This window comes from Oryctolagus cuniculus, chromosome 6 (assembly GCF_964237555.1).
Source record: "Oryctolagus cuniculus chromosome 6, mOryCun1.1, whole genome shotgun sequence".
Classification (NCBI taxonomy): domain Eukaryota; kingdom Metazoa; phylum Chordata; class Mammalia; order Lagomorpha; family Leporidae; genus Oryctolagus; species Oryctolagus cuniculus.
Genome location: NC_091437.1, coordinates 126,514,228 through 126,531,735, shown reverse-complemented (window position 1 = coordinate 126,531,735; position 17,508 = coordinate 126,514,228). Strand labels below are relative to the sequence as shown.

Sequence of the window (17,508 nt, the reverse complement as noted above, 5' to 3'; positions counted from 1 at the left end):
TGACACAGAGCTGGGACCGGCAGGCACCTGCTGTGCTGCACAGCCCTGGGACTCCCTCCCAACCATGTCCTGGTCCCTGCTCCCCCGCCTTCCTCTATCCCTCCTCCCCCGCCCCTTCCCAGGGCCCAGGAACCGCTGTTCTCAGTTCACATCAGCTTCTGACAGTCTCTACGTAGGAGCGAGAACAAGTGGTGTCTGGCTTTATCTCACTTACGTAGCGACTGCCAGTTCCATCCACTTGGCTGCCGGTGCTTGGGTTTCGCTCTTGTCTGTGGCTGAGCGGTGTCCCGTGGTGTATATGCACCACATTTGCATCATCCATCCAGCCGTCGATGGACACTGGGTTCATTCTCTACCTCGGCCGTTGTGAATAGTGCACAGGTGTCTCTTTGCTAAGCTGGTTCGCATTTTCTTCAGTTATGTACCGGGTTTGGGGGGGCGGGGTAGTGTTTTACCAGGATGCTAAGCTAACGATGGCTATTTAAACTGCATGCTTGGAATTTAGTCTGAATTTCCTGGCTGCTTAGGTGCTGAAAAACACAGAGTTTTCAGACTTGGGAGTGGAGATGCCCCGTTGTGCAGGGACTTGGTGCGGCAGCTGAGCCCAGCGCTCCTGCCTGGGACAGCCCAGCTGAGGGAGAGATGAGTTCACCGAGGTAGCCATTGCCAACAGCGACAGCTGGGAAATGCACGCAGAGGACAGACAGGGGTGAAGGAGATGCAGGTGTCGGAGCGGATGAGTGAGGACAGAAGTCGCGCCGGGTGACTTCAGTCTGTTACCACGGACGCTTACGGGCACGCAGACAGGGCCGGGGCCGGCAGGGCTGCTGGCTGCCTATTGCAGGTCTGTCGCAAGCGCCTCCTCGTCCTGGGACCAGGCAGAGCCAGCTGGCAGCGGGGGGCGGAAGTGCAGAGACTCAGCCAGGCTGTGAGAGCCCATTCGTGGCCTCTGCCAGCATCACTTCCACTACCGTTTCTCCTAGCCAAAGCAGCTCCCAAGGTTAAGTTCAAAGACACAGGGGCGAAAAAGTATTGGCCACGAGTCCTCTGCTGCAGGAGGTCATATAATAATTGGGGGGGGGGGGGGAGGACGGGGGCAGGTGTAGGCACACAGCGTCCCGGACTGAAGCAGGCGAGCTGGGTTCTGGGTCTCTCTTGTCTTATTTTCTGCTAGGCCATCTCATTGATCCCCCCCTCCCCCCCGCCTCCTGCTCCTGAGTGCATCATCCTCCTCCCTCCCCTCGCACACTCTGGCTGGGATCCCACTGTACCGTAGCTCCTGCCCAGCCCTGCCGAGGGCGTGAGCAGGTCGCCGTGAAAAGCAGATTGAGCGTGCTACGCTGTGAAAAGACTAGAAGGAGATATTCCATCTGCGTGTGGCAGGGCTTCAAGCTATTTTTATTCTTTATTATCCAAGCTTTCGACAATGAACAAATATAAATTTCAAAATGTCAAATAATTTTTTTAAAATGATTTGTTATTTGAGAGGCAGAGTGATGCAGAAAGAGAGAGAGATCTTGCATTTGCTGGTTCACTCCCCCAAATGGCTGCAACAGCCGGGACTGTGCCAGACTGAAGCCAGGAGCCTGGAACTCCATCTGGGTCTCCCATGCCGGTGCAGGGATCCAAGTGCTTGGGCCATCTTCCACTATTTCCCCACACCCATTAGCAGTGAGCTGGAGCAGAAGTGGAGCAGCGGAGGCCTGAACCATTGCTCCAGTATGGGACGTCAGAGCCGCAGGTGACTGCCTAACCTGCTGTGCCACAGTACCAGCCCCAAGCTTTTGTTATTTAAAAAATACCCTGTCCTTGGCTCAATTCTGTTTTCATCCATGCTTTCTCAGTAAATATCTGAAGAAGAATCCTGTCTGTGAAGCCTTGGTCAGCACGGGGGAACTGTCAAACCATGACTTTTTAAATATATATATGTATATATATATATGTGTGTGTGTGTGTGTGTATATATATATATACACATATATATGAAAGGCAGAGTTACAGAGAGACAAAGAGGTCTTCCATCCTCTGATTCACTCCCCAAATGGCCACGACAGCCCAAGCTGAACTGATCTGAAGCCAGGAGCCAGGAGCCAGGAACTTCTTCTGGGTCTCCCATGCGGGTGCAGGGGCCCAAGGACTTGGGCCATCTTCTACTGCTTTCCCAGGCCATAGCAGAGAGCTGGATTGGAAGTGGAGCAGCAAGGACTCGAACTGATGCCCACATGGGATGCTGGCACTGCATGCGACAGCTTTACCCACTATGCCACAGCGCCAGCTCCGCTACTGTCCTTCTAATACTAACTTCCAAGAACTTGATTTTCTCCTGTCTTTTGGCAGGGGAGCAATTGAGAGGGCATTTTTAGTTTGCATTCTAAAGAAAATAGTTCTTCCTTTTATCTTCCCTTAGTTATTGTACTGGTTTTGGTTCTGACCTAAGAAGCAGGTCGGGGAGGCCAGTGCTGTGGTGCCGGGGGTTATGGCCACCAGATGAGATGCCCGCACCTCACATAGGAACACTGATTCAAGTCCTGGATCCTCCGCTTCCAATCCAGCTTCCTGCTAATGCTCACCCTCAGAACACAGCAGAAGACGGCCCAAGTCCTTGGGTCCCTGCCAGGAACATGGGAGACCCAGAAGGAGTTTCTGCCTCTTGGCTTCAGCCTGGCCCGGGCCTGGAGGTGAAGAACTCACAGATACTGAAGACTAGCAGGAGAGAGGTCTTCAAAAAGTTCATGGAAAAAGCATATTACTGGGGAAAAAAAAGCTGCATGGATTTCCATCTTCTTTTCACACCCAATAATAACTTGCCTTTCAATTCCATTTTTCTGCAGACTCTCTGAAGTCCCCTTGTATTTTCCAGGTTGTCATCAGCCCCTCCAACACTTAGCCCTGCCCCCCTGCCAATTCCCACCCCAGGGAAAAGGGCTACTCTGTGTGCCTTCCAAATCCTGAGCCTCCTAGGCCGCAGGATCGTGGGCGGGAGTGGAGGACCTGGGACTCAGCCCAGTCCTCGCTGGGCCTGCTGACTGCTGGCGTCAACCCCAGGGCCCGCCTCCCTCCTCGCTGCGTGGTCTCCCTCTCGGGCGTGGTGCCGCCCCCACCCCCTGCACAGGCGGCTCCTGTCCTACCACCTGCACTGCTGCCACCCCGGGAGTCCTCAGCAAGCCGCTTCACTTCAGCCTCAGCTGTACAGAAAACCTCCCGCCATTCAGTCTTCAAAATGCGCTGCCTTCCCTTCCCCGGGGCCGCCTCTGCTGCTTCTCCTGGCCCTCCCTGACCACTTGTGTCCGTTCCTCCCCCGGCCTGGACTGGTTCTCCGGGGCTCCTCCCTCTGCCCACTGTTCTCAGCCCACGCTCTGTCCGTGGTCAGATTCTGTCTTCGCTTCTGTTGGCTCCTAGTTCCCGGAGCTCCTGGGGTGTCCCAGGGGCCTGGAACCACCAGCTCCGGAGCCGGACTGTCCTTTAGGTTGAGCAACAGGGACCGAGCCTGGCTGGCTGTGCACAGGAGGGCTGATTGGAAGGATGGCCAGGCGGTCCCCAAGAGCCAGGGGGACCGCTGAGCCCCCTGGCGCCCAGAGGCCCAGTGCAGAGCTGAACACCAGGTCACTGTGTGGATTCATGGTCCCAGGAGCAAATTCCACTCGGCCAGCTCGGACCCATGGTGCCTCCCAAACCTGCTTGCTTTCTGCTCAGTTCTCCATCTCAGTTGGTGGCCCTGGCACCCACACTTGGTGGAGGTGAATACTCTTTCTCTCTCTTTCTCTCTCCTCCTCACCCCTCGTATCCCAAAGCCAAACCACGATCCCACCCTGAAGTTCCACCTCTTTAAGGAGTTGGCCAGGCAGGTGTCTGCTCCCCCTCATTCGGATCTCCGACCGGTCTGGGGTCTTCCTAGATCTCACCTTGATAACGAGTCAGCCCCCTAGAGTCTCCCCATCTCCAGTCTTGCCTACTTCAAACCCACCCTCCGAGTGACAGCCAAGGGGATCTACATGAAACCCAAATCTGCCCGTGCGACTCCCCAGTTTAAACTCAGTGCTGGAGGGTGAGCCGTGGGACTTGCAGTCCAGGATTCCTGATACAAGGACAACCCCGCCAGGGCCTGCTCCTTCCTACAGATCTTCCCTGCTGCTTTGAGGGGCCTCCCTCTCTCCCTACTGCCCCATCCCCAGCCTGGCGAGCGCCACTGCTCCTTAATGCTCAGCGGAGCCCTCACTCACTGGGCTGCCTTCCCTGAAGTCTTTCCGGCCCTGTCCAGTGTTGGGTGCAGAGTGGATTGTCCATGCTCCCACGGTGCCTTGAACATGTCTCTGCCATGGCCCCGACCCACGTTTGATAAATATGTTTATGTACTTATCCCTCCTCCTATCTCTAAGTTCTTTAAAAAGCAGGAGAGGACCAGTAATATAGTAGACGCTCAGTAAATATTTTTGACTGATCAGTGACCTTGTTAAATCATAGCAGCTTCCTCACTGCAAAAAGGGGGTAAGTGTCTGTTGTAAAATCACACAGGATAATGTCAGTGAAAAGCCTGGCACACAGCAAAGGCTCAGTTAAAAGCCGCTTTCTGGGACCGGCACTGTGGTGTAGCGGGTAAAGCTGCCGTCTGCAACACCAGCATCCCACAGGGGTGTGGGTTCGGGTCCTGGCTATACCACTTCTGATCCAGCTCTCTGCTGTGGCCCGGGAAAAGCAGGAGAGGATGGCCCAAGTCCTTGGGCCCCTGCCACCCACGTGGGAAATCCGGAAGAAGCTCCTGGCTCATGGCTTCGGATCAGCTCAGCTCTGGCTGTTGCAGCCATTTGGGAAAAGAAGCAGCGCATGGAAGACCTTTCCCTCTGTCTCTCTCTCTCTGTAACTCTCCCAAATAAATAAATGTTTTTCACTTTCCTTACCATTCATTCTCCTGCAACAATTTTCGTTACAAGGGAAAGGGCTTCCTAGCATGCTTGGTTTAACCGTGTGCCTTGCCTCGCCTCGCCTCCAGAGCATAAGCTCTGCGAGAGAGCGGGGCCAGGTCTGCATTATTCATGACTAAATCTCTTGCACATGGCAGCACTTAATATATATTTTTAGGGTAGATGAATATCTCCTGCATATGCTTTTTTGATCTTTCGTTTGCACCTTCAGTGAATTTAATTATTTCCCCCCTTTTTTCTCATTACATAAATCACTGGCTTCAGTGTATTGGGAATTCATTGTTTTGCGTTTGCAAACCAGCCAGAACTTAGGCAAGAACAGAGGCTGGGCTACTGGAGCGGCCACGCGGCTGGCCACACTACCAGCCACACTGTCTGCAAGTGTGCAGGGAAGGGCACTGACCCTGCCGCTGGCTGCGAGCTGTTCAGAGCTCATGCGCTCCAGGACCTGGCTCATTTCATCCTCCTGTTACTGCCAGGAGGAAGGTAGCCTATGACTGTGTCAGGTAGGGCCCCAGCAGGAGACGGCTCAGCACACTCAAGGGTTTGCAAAAGGGACTTCTCTAACGGTATTGGCAAGGTAAGAAAGTCAGCGAGGGAGAACGCGGTACCCCAGGGCTGCACCAGCTCCAAGTGCAGGGAGCTTGACCTTACTTGTCTCCTGCCGGGGCTCACCAAGGCCAAAGGCAACCAGAAGACCAGGGGTCGCCCGAGCCTTCCAGCCCGTGAGGAGCCTGAGAAGAGGCGAGAGTGACCATGGGAGAGCGAAGTCAGGCAGCTCAAGGGGACGGATCTCAAGTGGCCCAGCTTTCCTTCTGCAGGCTCAGCCCCCCGGCCCCCATAACCACGGCCGGGGACTCCTATTCCCCAGCGCTGCGCGCTCGCGAGCACGGCTCTCTCCTCGCCGTTGAGACCAGGCTTCTGGGCTGAGCTGCTTTTCCATGAGGATCCTCAGAAGCGCTCATGGCAGCGCGGGACGAGCGGGCGACCTGTCATCCGGAGCGGAGCGACACGCACGTCCACGCACACATGTGCCTGCGCACGCACCGCGCTTCTTCCTGAGCTCCCTGGAAGCCACGTGGCACCTCTCTCCTGCCAGCGTGGAGCAGCCCCCAGAAAGCAGAGACTTGGGGAATGCACTGGCCAAGACTCGGGTCCTGCCTCTGTCACTAGCCAGGTGGGGACCACGTTACAAACCAGAGGTCGGGGGTCGGGTGGAGAGGGCGCTGTCAGGGTTGAATGCAATGGGAAGTTTGCTTTGCACTCTCAGTGTTGGGTAAAAACCCCATCGTGGTCACTTCTGGAACTTGGCACTACCGTGGCTCTCTGACCCAATGCCTTCTCCCAGCTTTGGGAATTCTGCAAGAAGGAATACAGCCACAACTAAGAAGATTGGTGCCTGGCTGTCTCCGAGGCTGGGAGCACTTTCTTTTCTTGATTTATTTTTCCAAGTATTTTCTTCCGTCTGATGAAATATGGTTGCTAAAGCACGGGAAGAAGGACGATGGACACACACTGGGCAGGGCCTACAGGAGAAAGTGACATCCGAAGAGGCGAGGCTACACTGGCGGCGCCAGCCGGAACCGTGCTGCTCCTAGCTCGCCCAGGCTTTGCTCTGCCCCGGCCACCAGACTGCCCCAGGGTGGCTCGCTCCGTGCGTGTCACCACATTATGACCGTGACCTTCCTTTGTAACAAAGAGTGTCTGAGCCTCTGTCCCAGCCTGCGCGCAGCGCAGGAGCAGGATGCCGGGCGCCCTCCCCAGGGCGCAGCCGCCCCCGCATCGCCTCCCTGCTCCCTGCTCTGGCCCAGGGCAGTAGCAGTGCGTCAGCCCCTCCCCCAGCTTTGTCTGTGTTCAGGGAGAGGTAGGGGCCCCGGCAGGCTGCATGGCTGCAGTCAGAAGCCCAGCTCTGAAGGCACAGAAGAGGCGGTAGCGTCTTCTCCTATGGAGGAAGCTATTTTTGTCTTTCATCTGCAGGGACTGGGTTCCAAAATAGGAGACAAGTACCGCAAGGAGAGTAAAAGCACAGCCAATGTCTCCAGCTCAGAGGACAGCAGATCACCGCCATTTCAACAAGTTGCTGGCCGTGATGGTGGAGAACAGAGCAGGTTCAGGTTGGAGGCAAGCGACCTTGGGCAAAGCCCAGCGCTCTCTCGCTCTCGCTCGCTCGATCTCTCTCTCTCTCTGTGGGATTTCTCTCCATGCACTTCACCAAACACGGCTCGTTGCCATGGTTACCAACATATCACGTGACAGCCCGGCCACCTAGAAGTGTAGGAGAAAGCCGGGCTCAGAATTTGGTGGGGGCGGCGCGGAGAAGGTTGCTGACCTGCCCACGCTTGGGTTAAGGGCCAGCCCTTTGGCCCCCGTGCATTCCTCTCATAATGGGACCCTCTCAAGAGCTTCCCCTGCTGGTTTCAGGAGCCCCTTTCTCCCTCCCCGCAAGCCCCTCTTCCCCACCCCGGGGCGGTAATTGAATCGCTGCATGGAGTGGGAGGGGGTGGAGCACGAAGCCTACACGGCCTGAATAAGATCTTTTCTAAAACCCCAGCGAGCAGTGGCATGAGTCAGGGCATTTTGGAGCTGTGATGCGATCAGGGCCCGGATGCCTGATAGAGGAGGAGGCAAGCCCTGTGGACTCGCCCAGATCCCCAGGGGCCCTGGCAGGGAGTTTGCATGGTGCATGGTGGGCAGGACCCCATGGGCATCACTTTCCAAGAAAGAGACGGGTTGCAGTTCCATCCGATGTCCTCGCCTTCTTTCTCCAGAGCAGAGGCAACGTCTGGATGATGAGATCGGACCTAGCAGAAGGCAGGCCCTGAGAGGGATTCTGGCGTGGCCCTGCAAGGTGGGTCAGCGAGCACAAGTCACGGCTGCGGCCTCCCAAGAACAAATTTCATTTCAGGGGCGGCGGAGCGGGGAGGAGCAAACAGCCTCCCAACTGCAGCCAGCCCTGTGGGCCCCCTCAACCCCCCGAGAGCAGGGCCAAGAGACCCAGGTCTGTCAAATGGAAGGAGAGAGGCAGGGAACCCAGCCCAGCCCATAGAGTGCCAAGAATACTAGAACTCCCAAAGGTGTCTAATAACACTTCCTCGCTATTTTATCTCTTGTTTTTGTATCTACTTGGGTGCATGCCTCATACATGATTTTATCAGGTATTGTTCGATCCGACTGAGATGAAGAAAGGAGACTATCCAAAATATCCACGCCCTGAACAAGAGCAAAGTAGCTCTCCCGCAAATAAAGTCTGGGGGTAGGCAGTCCAGAGCTGGCCCCGTGTCCCCCTGGCTGCTCGGCCGCCTTCCACGTGTGGCTGCCATTTCAGTATGCAAGGCTGCTGCTCACCGTCCAGCCAACGTGGCCAGGTTCTAAGCAGGAAGAAGGAAAAAGCAGGGAAGAAATGTGTGTCCTGTCATCAGGACCCTGCCCGGAAATGGCACAGCTGCACTGTGACATTCCATTGGCTAGATTTCATCATGTGGCCACACCTAGCTACAAAGGATCTTGGGAAATGTAGTCTACACTGGGATTCCATTTGCCCTGTGGGGAAGGGTGTACCAAGGAAGTGGAAGAGGAGGGACCCTGCAGTGCCATAATGGTACTATTTTAGTAGAATAGCACATGTATATTCTTACGAAGAAATAAGTGTGCTTCTTGGGGACATAGTCAAAATTAGAAGTTTTTGGCTGGAATTTGCTGATCACTGCTATGGATGATAGAGCCCAGAAGTGCCTGTAACCCACAGAAAAAGGAGCAGCTTGCATCCATTCATCCTTCTCCTGGTGACATGGTGGGGAATTTGTGTGGGACTCCTCTCACCAGGCAGTCACCGGGCAGGCTAGGGTAAGGGTCCTAATTAGTCTTAGCTGACAGCTTTTTGTATTCCTGTATTGGGTGCCCGTTACTGAGAGTCACCCAGGACTTCCGTTTGACCCTTAGAGGGGAGGCCCCAGACCCGGAGCCGAGAGCAGATGAAGTATGCAGCCGCCCGAATCCACCCGCAACCGTAAGGGGAGAGCTGGCCCAGAGTGCAGGGAGAGTCCCATCCAGAGGATGAGAGGAGCGACGCCGAGAGAGGAGCAGGCACAGTGGCACCGTGGAAGCTCCCGCCTCACGCTGGTCTGCAGCTGGCACACGCCGTGGGTGAAGCCAGCCTCTTAGAATTGGTGGAGCTGGGTTGGCACTGTGGCGTAGTGGGTAAAGCCGCTGCCTGCACTGCAGGTATCCCATATGGGCACCTGCTTGCATCCCGGCTGCCCCACTTCTGACCCAGCTCTCTGCTGTGGCCTGGGAAAGCAGTAGAAGATGGCCCAAGTCCTTGGACCCCTGCACCTACATGGGAGACCTGAAGGAAGCTCCTGGCTCCTGGCTTCGGATTGGCACAGCTCCAGCAATTGCGGCCATCTAGGGAGTGAACCAGCAGATGGAAGACCTCTCTCTCTCTCTCTGCCTCTCCTTCTCTCTCTGTGTAAATCTGCCTTTCAAATAAATAAATAAATCTTAAAAAAAAAAAAAAAGAATTGGCAGCGCAACGAGGTATACAAGGCCTGGGACTGGATGGTTCCTGGAACAGAGACAAAACACCCGCTGGATGTCTGCGGGAGGGGGAAACCAATTTGGTTTGAGCAGCCAGCCTGTGGCCTGACTAGCACACAGGTCGCCCTCATCACCCAGTGCATCAAACGTTAAGTGCAGAGTGAGGCTTTGAGCCCAAGACCACCTGACGCAGGGGCCCGCGGTGCTACCCCAGCACCAGCACCCCGCTCCTGCTACCCCAAGCTGAGCCCCTTTCGGGCACGCTGGGCACTGCCGTTGCTGCTTTGCACATGGGCACTTTGGGGTCAGAGGCTGTGCCCTTCTGTCCACTGCCCAGGTCTGACCCAGGACTGGGTGCTCCATACATTCTGATCAGAGAAGTGATTACTCAGGTGGTGTTCTGAGCTCAGGCTGCTGTGTGTGGGGGAGGGGGGTTGTTGGAGAAGATGAACCATGCCAGCGTCAACACTTTGGCTACAGTTCCCACTCTGTAAGAAATTCTTCAGAGTTACGGCAAGACAAATACTCTGTACTCTGAATGTGGACATCTGAGCTCTGTGTGCGAGAATGTGCCCCATGGGTGGGCACTGAGGTGCGATGGGTTAAGCAGCCACTATGGACACCCACTGTGGCCCATTTCTGAGCACCTGTTCGAGTCCCAGCTCCTCTGCTTCCAATCCAGCCTTCTGCTAATCCATCCTGGGAGGCAGCAGATGGGGGCTCGCATGCTGAGGCCCCTGCCACCCATGTGGAATGGAGTTCCTGTCTCCTAGCTGCAGCCTGGTCCAGCCCTGGGCTCTTGCAGGGCATTTGAGAATGAACCAGCTGATGAAGAACTCTCTCTCTCTCTCTCTCTCCCCCTCTCTCCCTCTCTCTTTCTTTGTTTCTAGCTCTTTCAAGTAGATGAAAGCAAATAAGCATTAAAAAACTAGCAATGTGCTCTAGGCTTTGGGTCTGTCTTTGGCACCTCCTCCCACAAGAAAGCCCTGCCATTCGTGTCATTCTTAGAGCTGGAGGCCACCACGGACTCACACACACCTCCCAAGGCCCCTGTTCCCTGGTCCAGGCAGGATTCCCTTTATGGTGCATCCACGTGGAGGCAATGAGTCTGAAATCCTCTTAACAACTGCACACCAAGATCCAAATGCGACTCAACAGTGGAGGCCAGGGAGGAGCCCCTGGGTTCCCTGCTCCCTGCCTGGCACACCTGCTTCTCTGCAGCCCAGAGTCCTCTTCCATGGTCAGGTTCAAAGCCATCGGATTGGCAGAGGTCGCACTAGTCTGGCAGGGGCAGCTGGGTGCCCCTTCTTCCTGTTGCTGTGTCATTGTGTGCCTGGCTCTCCAGGATAAGACTTGTTGACACCATCATTCCTGTCCTGCTTTTGTGTACACCCCACTTCGTCCCCCTCTCCATTTTTTTTTAAAGATTTATTTATTTATTTACAAGTCAGAGTTACACAGAGAGAGGAGAGGCACAGAAGGAGAGAGAGAGAGAGGTCGTCCATCCGCTGACTTACTCCCCAATTTGCCGCAACGGCCGGAGCTGTGCCAATCCGAAGCCAGGAGCCAGGAGCTTATTCCAGGTCCCCCACAAGGGTGCAGGGGCCCAAGGACTTGGGCCATCCTCCACCGCTTTCCCAGGCCACAGCAGAGAGCTGGATTGGAAGTGGAGCAGCTGGGTCCCAAATCGGCGCCCATATGGGATGCCAGCGCTTCAGGCCAGGGTGTTAACCTGCTGTGTCACGGCACCGGCCCCCATCCCCCTTTCCAAGTGCCACCCACACCCCTCCAAGGGAACATTTCCAAAGGCAGAGGCTGTGTCTCACTCCTCTGATTCTCCAGCACCTGCCTCAGTGCCTGGCACGTCTCAATCGTTTAATAACTGTGTGTGGTGGCACGGGTGAGTAGGCTGGTGTGTGCATGTAACACCGAGGCTAGAGGTTTACTCTTCAGCATGAGACAAACTCCAGATCCATTAATTAACTGTGTTCACTCATGCACGTGCGCACCCGTTGGTTCAGACACCCTGCTAGGTCCCTGCCCCACAGGGCTTTTCTCTGAAGCATAGAGACAGAATAAACAAGCAGATGAGGCAAAAAAAAAAAAAAAAAAGTTATCTGGAGATTCCTATGGAGAACATGAACAAGGCGAGTGCAGGAGAGGACCTGGGGGCAGCAGGCAGACACCGTGTGGGCAGGCAAACCTCCGATGGGATATTTAAGCTGAGTCCTGAAGGATTAAGGGCCAGGAGGAGCAATAGGAGCCAGGCACAGCCAGGGAAAAACCAGTGCTTCTCTTCCTAAGCTTCTGCATGTTCCTCTGTAAATAGAAGCAATCATAGTGCCCACCTCCTGCTCTGCTGGGGAGCCTGTAGCTGCCCTGGGACGCTTAGTGAGCTGCCGAGCACGTGGAGAGCACTCGACACATGGTAGCCATTGCTGTCCGCCATGGGAGCTATGGGATCGTGCTGCAGACACGGACCGAGCTGAAGCCATGGAAGCCCGCTGCACTTGCCACTTGCTTCTCCGAGTTTTCCCAAACCATCTGTAAAATAATCCGCTCAAGGGTGTTCCTGAGTGCCAGCCCCAGTCTCCCTGGTCTATGTATGCTCTCTAGACTCGCTTTTTTTTTCTTTAAAGGTTTGTTTATTTATTTGAAAGGTAGAGTAACAGAAAGAAACACACACAGAAAGATCTTCCATCTTAGTGGCCACTCTGCTGGGGCTGGGCCAGGCCAAAGCCAGGAGCCAGGAGCTAGGAGTTTCATCCAGGTTTCCCATGTGGGTGCAGGGGCCCAAGAACTGGGGCCATCCCCCACTGCATTTGCAGGCATGTTAGCAGGGAACTGGATCGGAAGTGGAGCAGCCGGGATTTGAATTGGCACCCATATGGGATGCTGGTGAACCAGTGGCTTAAGCCGCTACACCACAGCACCAGCCCCTAGAATCTCTTAGGAAAGATCTATTTATTTATTTGAAAGGGGAGGCTGGCATGTTCTATCTGCTGATTCACTGTCCAAATGATTGTAACAGCCAGAGCTGGGAATACGCCAAAGCCAGAAGCCTAAAACTCCGTCCAGGTCTCCTACATGGGTGACAGGGGCCCAGGCACTTGGGCCAACTTCTGCTGCCTTGCCTGGTGCATGAACAAGGAGCTGGATTGAAAGTGGAGTAGCCAGTGCCAGCATCACATTTGATGGTTTTACCCACTGTACCACAATGCCAGCCCTTCTAGAATCTCTCTCTCTCTTAGATCTATTTTATTTATTTGAAAGACAGAGTTACAGAGAGAGGTAGAGACAGAGAGAGAGAGACAGACAGAGAGAGACAGAGACAGAGTCTTCCATCCACTGGTTCACTCCCTACATGGTTGCAATGGCTGGAGCTGAGCCGATCTGAAGCCAGGAACCAAGAGCTTAATCTGGGTGTCCCATGTGGAGACTTGGGCCATCCTCTGCTGCCTTCCCAGGAGCACCAGCAGGGAGCTGGATTGGAAGTGGAGCAGCCAGGACTCGAACCAGCACCCCTATGGGATGCAGCTGCCACAGGCTGTGCCTTCAACCAGCGGAGCCACAGTGCCGGCCCCTCTAGAATCTCATTAACATGAATGTAAACACTTATAAGATTGATTGATGAGCGAATCAAATGTGACAATGCAATGGAAAGCACCTGACATGCTGGGGACATGCTGGCTGTCCTAGCAAGCACACAGTCCAGTTTGCCAGCGATCAGCTTAACATGAGGCCCCTAAAACTGAAGGGGGAACTTCAAGGAAACTCTGGCAGACCTGGGGCCACCTGAGGCTCACTGAGCCCACCGCCTCCCAACTAGCTGAGAAGTGAGGCCCAGAGGCAAGAGTAGAATCCAGGCTTTCGGCTTTCCAGTCCTGGGTCCACCGGGTGCCTCTCCAGCCTCTCTGATCTGGCCAGGCAGAAGGCACTGCCCTGTCATTCCAAGAGCGGAAGGCCACCTTTCAGGGAAGGGTTTAGGGCACTCGCAAGTTGCGTTTTAGCTCCTGGGAGGCTCAGATAGAAAGAGCAGGAGCAAAACGAAAAATTCCGTCTCAGAGACCAAAGCTTGTCTGCAGCTCAGAGCCCTTGACCCTGTGCGCGCGCTGATAAGGGCGTGTGTGCACATGTATACACATGCACGCACACACGTATGCATTCAAGAGAGAAGAGATAACGGCACTGGCTTCCTGCTCTCTGCCACGGACTCTGACACTTACGCTTAGTTCACGTGCCCACGCTTTCCAGTCTGGCCTTACACGGCCACATGAGCAGAAACAAGCCAAGGAGAACGGTGGAACCAGCGCTTCGTTACACGGACCTTTGTCCAAGAAACACGCTGATAATTTGCCTGGGGCAGTGAGTCAGCAACAACTCTGCCGGTTCCCAGAGGAAGCCCCTGTCTGGGATGACGTGATGTCTCTCCACCTCTGATCCCGCCGCCTGCCCACGCCCCCCTCCCGCGTGTGCCGCCTCAGCCCGAGAGCCCCAGCCCCATCTGTGGAACCTCCCATTGCCATCTGCATGGTGACGAATGCGCATTATATGATTCCAACAGCACAGCCCTGTGCGCTGTTGCTAACCTAGCCCTTCACAGTTAATAATGCAATAGAAAAATGAAGACTTGGAAGACGTCCCAGCCTCTGGCGAGTTAAGTACCAACCAACCGTGGGCGACGTCTGCAGAGTGCCTCCAGCATCTCAGATTGGACATTTGATCTCTGCTTCTATGAATATTCACACTTCCAGGCAGAGTGGTTGATTTAATTTATCGCTGGAAATAAAAGCAGCCTTGGTCCTCCTCGGGTGCGTGGTGGGTGAGGGAGGCCAGCTTCGCTTGGCTTACCCCAACCCTATCAATCTCTGCTTTCGCCCACGAGTAAACCCAGACAGGTGCCCGGGGAAAGCCGCTTGTATCTTCATCTAAACTAATTTTGGTTTTCCTTGCCACTCCTGGCAAAAACAGATCATTCATTTATTTCAGTTTATTTCAAAGAGCACTGGAAGGAAATGGGAGCGTGGAGAAGGTTCTTGGGAAAGATTTCTTCGCTGATAAAAAAGAGACCCACAGAATAAACAGCTCCATCTTTCTGTGTCTCAAGATGTTGTTGTGGTGCAAGGAACTTCTACAGCCCCTTTGCCCACATGAGGCGGGGTAGCTGGAAAGATGACAGATGGCAAAAAGCTGTGTCCTCGATGTTGTTGATAAGTTCCTGATAAACCAAACGTAGAGCTGATCTAGTCCCAGACTTCTTGCTGTAAAAGACAGTTATTCAAGCTGGTTGGATCATGCCTCTGTTACATAAAAGCTGAGGGGCGGGTGTTGGGATGCAGTGGGTTAAGCTGCCAAGTGGGATGCCCAAATCCTATATCTGAGTGCTGATGGGCGTCCTGGCTACTCTGCTTCCAATCCAGTTTCCTCCTAATGAGCACCTGGGAGGCAGCGGGTGATGGGCCCCGCCCCCACGTGAGAGAACTGGACAGAGTCCTGGGCTCCTGGCATTGGCCTGGCCCAGCTCCATCTGTTAGGGGGCATTTGTGTAGTAAACCAATGGGTGGATGGAAGATCTTTCTTTCTCCCTCTCTGTCGTTCTGCCTTTCAAGTGAATAAATACATTTTTAAAAAGAAAAGCTAAATGCATCATCACCACATGAGGCAGCCACTTGTCCAGCTTTCTGCTCATCAACCAGAGTAAGAAAGACACTCACATGTCATGTGCTCTCTAATGTTCCGTTCTATTGTCTTTAAAAATTCAGGTCATGACCCACTAAAGCGATTTCGCAGCTCACTAATGGGTCCTGGTCCACTTTTCAGGGAAGATGGAAGTCACGGGGGAGACAAGCCCCTGAGACACAGCGGAAGGCAGGCCGCGGTGTCGCTGCGGTCGCCGCGTTGACTTGCTCATCCGCACAGCGAGTGCTGCCGCCTGGGGCGTGAGCTCTCTGACCTGGGGGAGACAGGACCCGCGTGGTCAGCCGGAGAGGGGGGTGGGGTGCTAAGGAATGACAGGAGGAGCCTGGCCAGAAGCTGTGGATGGTCTGGAGGGGGTGAGCAGTAGGGAATGTTTTGGGTCAGGCAGGGTGCAGCCTAGACGGGCAGGCCAGTTGGGAGGCCCCCTGGAGGTCTTTGGGAAGGGCTGGGTCCCAGGAAGGCCGGGTTGGTAGCAGCCGCATGGCAGGTTGAGCAGGTGTCACATCAGGAGCTCAGACCGGCAGGAGGCAAGGGGACCTGGTGTTGTGGCGTAGCGGATGAGGCCGTAGCCTGCAACGCCAGCAAACCATGCAGGTACCAGTTGGTGTCCAGGCTGCTCCGCTTCCAATCCAGCTCCCTGCTGGTGGCCTGGAAGGGGCAGCGGAGGATGGCCCAGGCCCTGCTGCCCATGTGGGAGACCTGAGCCAGGCCATTGCCTGCCTCTGAGGGGTGAACCTGTGGATGGAGGAGCTCTCCCTCTTTGTAACTCTTTCCAATCAATAGGTAGATCTTTAAAAAGCAAGCACACGAACAGAACCAAAGCCGAAGGTAAGTGAGAGGGCCTGTGCTCTCGGAGGCTGGCTTCTGCGCCTCGCTTGGTCAGCACAGGCACCGAAAGCTCTTTTGGCACAAAGAAAGGGGCTTCCCATGGGGAGGAATGGAGCGTCAAGGGGCCTCTCCGAAAACGTCCCCTAGCAGCCCACGCCTTAGCCAGCAGGGCTGATGTTGGGATGCCTGTAAATGAAGCCAACACAGAGTGGGCAAGGGTGGCCCGATGGTCTCAGGACAGCCAGCCCTCCCCGGCGCCCCCTGCTGCATCTTGTCCGCACCTGCTTGCCTTCTCGCCGGTTCACAGGGGCCAACATTGTGGCACATCAGGTTAAGCCTCTGCCTGTGATGCCACCATCCTATATGAGTACCAGGACCTGAACCGGCACCCACAGGGGATGCTGGCACCGCAGGCGGCGGCTTCACTCACCACGCCAGAGAGCCAGTGGCTAACATGGGACAGTTTACGTCACACGTGATGTTGATTGTACTATTTCCCTGTCACCTTTGAAAAGAAGCCCTTTTAAAAATATTGACTATTGTTGATTATATGACTATATTATTTATTTTCACTTTATTTGCAAGAGAGGAAGAGACACGGATGGACAGCGAGATCCTCCACCCACTGGCTTATTTCCCCAAATGGCCCATAACAGCTAGGACTGGGGCAGGCCAAAGCTGGGATCTCGGAACTCCATTCAGGCCTCCCATGTGGGTGGCACAGGCCATCAAGCTGTACTCTTTTGATGTAGACACAATTTTAAATTGCAGTGGGTTAATGTGTGGCACAGCAGGTACGTTGATCCTTGGAACATTGTATCCCATATGGGGAACCTGGGTTGAAGTCCCTGGTTCCCTCTCCCCCCACCCCACCTTTTTTGTTTTTGACTTATTTATTTATTTGAAAGCCAGACTTACAGAAAGAGAGGGAGAGAAAGAGAAAGAAAGAGAGAATAAGAGATATCATCCATCCACTGGTTCACTCCCCAAATGGCCACAACAGTCAGGACTGGGTCAGACCAAAGCCAGACACATGAGCAGGGAGCTGGATAGTAAGTAGGGCAGCTGGGATACGAACCAGAGCTCACAGGAGTGCCAGTGTGGCAGGTGGTGTTTAACCCACTGGGCCACAGTGCCAACCCACTGATCCAGTTCTGATCCAGCTTCCTGCTAAGGCACATCTTGGGACCCCAGAGGCGATGGATCAAGTACTTGGGTCCCTGACACCCACGTGGGAGACCTGATTGACATACCGACTTCTGGCTGAGGCCTGGCCCAGCCCCAGTTGTTACTGGTATTTGGGATGTGAATCAACGGTTAGAAGATCTCTCTCTCTCTCTTTTGCTCTCACTCTCACATTCTCGCTCTCTCTGCTTTTTCAAATAAAAACAAATAAGTAGAGGTTGCTGCTGTGGCACAGTGGGTTAATCCTCCACCTGCGGTGCTGGCATCCCAGCACTGGTTCTAGTCCCAGCTGCTCCTCTTCTTATCCAGCTCGCTGCTGTGGCCTGGAAAAGCAACGGAGGAT

General features: G+C 54.6%; 1 long non-coding RNA gene across 2 annotated transcripts; it reads left to right on the top strand.

Moving 5' to 3' along the window:
* Positions 1 to 1,109: 1,109 nt before the first annotated feature.
* On the top strand, positions 1,110 to 12,007 carry LOC127490605 (uncharacterized). Of its 2 annotated transcripts, XR_007918694.2 has the most exons (3): positions 1,110 to 7,033; positions 7,688 to 7,767; positions 8,859 to 12,007. It is a non-coding gene; the product is annotated as an uncharacterized lncRNA (long non-coding RNA). The 2 variants fall into 2 exon arrangements; XR_011389274.1 differs by having other exon boundaries at positions 7,688 to 12,007.
* The last annotated feature ends 5,501 nt before the right edge of the window (positions 12,008 to 17,508 follow it).